The sequence below is a fragment of the Cherax quadricarinatus genome, chromosome 5 (assembly GCF_038502225.1).
Source record: "Cherax quadricarinatus isolate ZL_2023a chromosome 5, ASM3850222v1, whole genome shotgun sequence".
Lineage (NCBI taxonomy): Eukaryota > Metazoa > Arthropoda > Malacostraca > Decapoda > Parastacidae > Cherax > Cherax quadricarinatus.
This window is the reverse complement of record NC_091296.1, coordinates 2,085,518-2,091,517: the sequence shown is the minus strand read 5'-3', so window position 1 is coordinate 2,091,517 and position 6,000 is coordinate 2,085,518. Positions and strand designations below refer to the sequence as shown.

At 47.6% G+C, this 6,000-nt stretch overlaps 1 protein-coding gene across 2 annotated transcripts in view; it reads right to left on the bottom strand.

Annotated features, from left to right (window-relative positions):
* LOC128684975 (lachesin) overlaps window positions 1-6,000 on the bottom strand; it is a 557,865-nt gene that overhangs the window by 524,532 nt on the left and 27,333 nt on the right. The gene's annotated exons all lie outside the window — the stretch shown is intronic.

The following is a 6,000-nucleotide window of genomic DNA, read 5'->3' as shown; positions in this document are numbered from 1 at the left end:
ATATATTTAAGAACAAGAGGAAGAAAATGAAAAATAATATTATTGAAATATTATTATAAGAATATTATTATTGTATTATAATAATAATAATAACTGAAATAACAATAATTATAACAATAATAATAATAATAATAATAATAATAATAATAATAATAATAATAATAAAAATAATAATAACAGAAATAACAATAATAATAATAATAATAATAATAATAATAATAATAATAATAATAACAATAATAATAATAACAATAATAATAACAGAGATAATAATAACAGTAACAGAAACAAAAATAATAATAATAACAGAAATAATAATAATAATAATAATAATAATAATAATAATAATAATAATATTAATAATAATAATAATAAAAATAATAATAATAATAATAATAATAATAATAATAATAATAATAATAATAATAATAATAATAATATTAATAATAATAATAATAATAATAATAATAATAATAATAATAATAATAATAAAAAAAAATAATAATGAGTAATAATAATAAGGAGGAAATATTATAATAATAAAATAACTGAAATAATAATAATAACTGAAATAACAATAATAATAATAATAATAATAATAATAATAATAATAATAATAACAGAGATAATAATAACAGTAACAGAAACAAAAATAATAATAATAATAACAGAAATAATAATAATAATAATAATAATAATAATAATAATAATAATAATAATAATAATAATAATAATAATAATAATAATAATAATAATAATAATAATGAGCAATAATAATAAGGAGGAAATATTATAATAATGAAATTATTGTTGTAATATAATAAGGGAGGAGAAGTAGGCAGGAAGGACCAGAGTTGTGAAGGTTGTTAACAACTGTCTGATAAAACCCCATGGAAACCCCATGGAAACCCCATCGAAACCCCCTGGAAACCCCATGGAAACCCCCTGGAAACCCCATGGAAACCTGACAAATTTGTGAAGCACCACAGGCTCACCACCACCATCATGTGAAGCACCACAGACTCACCACCACCATCATGTGAAGCACCACAGACTCACCACCATCATGTGAAGCACCACAGGCTCACCACCACCATCATGTGAAGCACCACAGACTCACCACCACCATCATGTGAAGCACCACAGACTCACCACCATCATGTGAAGCACCACAGACTCACCACCATCATGTGAAGCACCACAGACTCACCACCACCATCATGTGAAGCACCACAGACTCACCACCACCATCATGTGAGGCACCACAGACTCACCACCACCATCATGTGAAGCACCACAGACTCACCACCACCATCATGTGAAGCACCACAGACTCACCACCACCATCATGTGAAGCACCACAGGCTCACCACCACCATCATGTGAAGCACCACAGACTCACCACCACCATCATGTGAAGCACCACAGACTCACCACCACCATCATGTGAAGCACCACAGGCTCACCACCACCATCATGTGAAGCACCACAGACTCACCACCACCATCATGTGAAGCACCACAGACTCACCACCACCATCATGTGAAGCACCACAGGCTCACCACCACCATCATGTGAAGCACCACACTCACCACCACCATCATGTGAAGCACCACAGACTCACCACCACCATCATGTGAAGCACCACAGGCTCACCACCACCATCATGTGAAGCACCACAGGCTCACCACCACCATCATGTGAAGCACCACAGGCTCACCACCACCATCATGTGAAGCACCACAGACTCACCACCACCATCATGTGAAGCACCACAGACTCACCACCACCATCATGTGAAGCACCACAGGCTCACCACCACCATCATGTGAAGCACCACAGACTCACCACCACCATCATGTGAAGCACCACAGACTCACCACCACCATGTGAGGCACCACAGACTCACCACCACCATCATGTGAGGCACCACAGGCTCACCACCACCATCATGTGAAGCACCACAGACTCACCACCACCATCATGTGAGGCACCACAGACTCACCACCACCATCATGTGAAGCACCACAGACTCACCACCACCATCATGTGAAGCACCACAGACTCACCACCACCATCATGTGAAGCACCACAGACTCACCACCACCATCATGTGAAGCACCACAGGCTCACCACCACCATCATGTGAAGCACCACAGACTCACCACCACCATCATGTGAAGCACCACAGGCTCACCACCACCATCATGTGAAGCACCACAGACTCACCACCACCATCATGTGAAGCACCACAGACTCACCACCACCATCATGTGAGGCACCACAGGCTCACCACCACCATCATGTGAAGCACCACAGACTCACCACCACCATCATGTGAAGCACCACAGACTCACCACCACCATCATGTGAAGCACCACAGACTCACCACCACCATCATGTGAAGCACCACAGACTCACCACCACCATCATGTGAGGCACCACAGGCTCACCACCACCATCATGTGAAGCACCACAGACTCACCACCACCATCATGTGAAGCACCACAGACTCACCACCACCATCATGTGAAGCACCACAGGCTCACCACCACCATCATGTGAAGCACCACAGACTCACCACCACCATCATGTGAAGCACCACAGACTCACCACCACCATCATGTGAAGCACCACAGACTCACCACCACCATCATGTGAAGCACCACAGGCTCACCACCACCATCATGTGAAGCACCACAGACTCACCACCACCATCATGTGAAGCACCACAGACTCACCACCACCATCATGTGAAGCACCACAGGCTCACCACCACCATCATGTGAAGCACCACAGACTCACCACCACCATCATGTGAAGCACCACAGACTCACCACCACCATCATGTGAAGCACCACAGACTCACCACCACCATCATGTGAAGCACCACAGACTCACCACCACCATCATGTGAAGCACCACAGACTCACCACCACCATCATGTGAAGCACCACAGGCTCACCACCACCATCATGTGAAGCACCACAGACTCACCACCACCATCATGTGAAGCACCACAGACTCACCACCACCATCATGTGAAGCACCACAGACTCACCACCACCATCATGTGAAGCACCACAGACTCACCACCACCATCATGTGAAGCACCACAGACTCACCACCACCATCATGTGAAGCACCACAGACTCACCACCACCATCATGTGAAGCACCACAGACTCACCACCACCATCATGTGAGGCACCACAGACTCACCACCACCATCATGTGAAGCACCACAGACTCACCACCACCATCATGTGAGGCACCACAGGCTCACCACCACCATCATGTGAAGCACCACAGACTCACCACCACCATCATGTGAAGCACCACAGACTCACCACCACCATCATGTGAAGCACCACAGACTCACCACCACCATCATGTGAGGCACCACAGACTCACCACCACCATCATGTGAAGCACCACAGACTCACCACCACCATCATGTGAGGCACCACAGACTCACCACCACCATCATGTGAAGCACCACAGACTCACCACCACCATCATGTGAAGCACCACAGACTCACCACCACCATCATGTGAAGCACCACAGACTCACCACCACCATCATGTGAAGCACCACAGACTCACCACCACCATGTGAGGCACCACAGACTCACCACCACCATCATGTGAGGCACCACAGGCTCACCACCACCATCATGTGAAGCACCACAGACTCACCACCACCATCATGTGAGGCACCACAGACTCACCACCACCATCATGTGAAGCACCACAGACTCACCACCACCATCATGTGAAGCACCACAGACTCACCACCACCATCATGTGAAGCACCACACACTCACCACCATCATGTGAAGCACCACAGACTCACCACCACCATCATGTGAAGCACCACAGACTCACCACCATCATGTGAAGCACCACAGACTCACCACCACCATCATGTGAGGCACCACAGACTCACCACCATCATGTGAAGCACCACAGACTCACCACCACCATCATGTGAAGCACCACAGACTCACCACCATCATGTGAAGCACCACAGGCTCACCACCACCATCATGTGAAGCACCACAGACTCACCACCATCATGTGAAGCACCACAGGCTCACCACCACCATCATGTGAAGCACCACAGACTCACCACCACCATCATGTGAAGCACCACAGGCTCACCACCACCATCATGTGAAGCACCACAGACTCACCACCATCATGTGAAGCACCACAGACTCACCACCACCATCATGTGAGGCACCACAGACTCACCACCATCATGTGAAGCACCACAGACTCACCACCATCATGTGAAGCACCACAGACTCACCACCACCATCATGTGAGGCACCACAGACTCACCACCATCATGTGAAGCACCACAGACTCACCACCACCATCATGTGAAGCACCACAGACTCACCACCATCATGTGAAGCACCACAGACTCACCACCACCATCATGTGAGGCACCACAGACTCACCACCATCATGTGAAGCACCACAGACTCACCACCACCATCATGTGAGGCACCACAGACTCACCACCATCATGTGAAGCACCACAGACTCACCACCACCATCATGTGACGCACCACAGACTCACCACCACCATCATGTGAGGCACCACAGACTCACCACCATCATGTGAAGCACCACAGACTCACCACCACCATCATGTGACGCACCACAGACTCACCACCATCATGTGAAGCACCACACACTCACCACCACCATCATGTGAGGCACCACAGACTCACCACCATCATGTGAAGCACCACAGACTCACCACCATCATGTGAAGCACCACAGACTCACCACCACCATCATGTGAAGCACCACAGACTCACCACCACCATCATGTGAAGCACCACAGACTCACCACCACCATCATGTGAGGCACCACAGACTCACCACCACCATCATGTGAGGCACCACAGACTCACCACCACCATCATGTGAAGTACCACAGACTCACCACCATCATGTGAGGCACCACAGACTCACCACCACCATCATGTGAGGCACCACAGACTCACCACCACCATCATGTGAAGCACCACAGACTCACCACCACCATCATGTGAAGCACCACAGACTCACCACCACCATCATGTGAGGCACCACAGACTCACCACCATCATGTGAAGCACCACAGACTCACCACCATCATGTGAAGCACCACAGACTCACCACCACCATCATGTGAAGCACCACAGACTCACCACCACCATCATGTGAAGCACCACAGACTCACCACCACCATCATGTGAGGCACCACAGACTCACCACCACCATCATGTGAAGCACCACAGACTCACCACCACCATCATGTGAAGCACCACAGGCTCACCACCACCATCATGTGAAGCACCACAGACTCACCACCACCATCATGTGAAGCACCACAGACTCACCACCACCATCATGTGACGCACCACAGACTCACCACCATCATGTGAAGCACCACAGACTCACCACCACCATCATGTGAGGCACCACACTCACCACCACCATCATGTGAAGCACCACAGACTCACCACCACCATCATGTGACGCACCACAGACTCACCACCATCATGTGAAGCACCACAGACTCACCACCACCATCATGTGACGCACCACAGACTCACCACCATCATGTGAAGCACCACAGACTCACCACCATCATGTGAAGCACCACAGACTCACCACCACCATCATGTGAAGCACCACAGACTCACCACCACCATCATGTGAAGCACCACAGACTCACCACCACCATCATGTGAAGCACCACAGACTCACCACCACCATCATGTGAGGCACCACAGACTCACCACCACCATCATGTGAAGCACCACAGACTCACCACCACCATCATGTGAGGCACCACAGACTCACCACCACCATCATGTGAAGCACCACAGACTCACCACCACCATCATGTGAAGCACCACAGACTCACCACCATCATGTGAAGCACCACAGACTCATCACCACCATCATGTGACGCACCACAGACTCACCACCACCA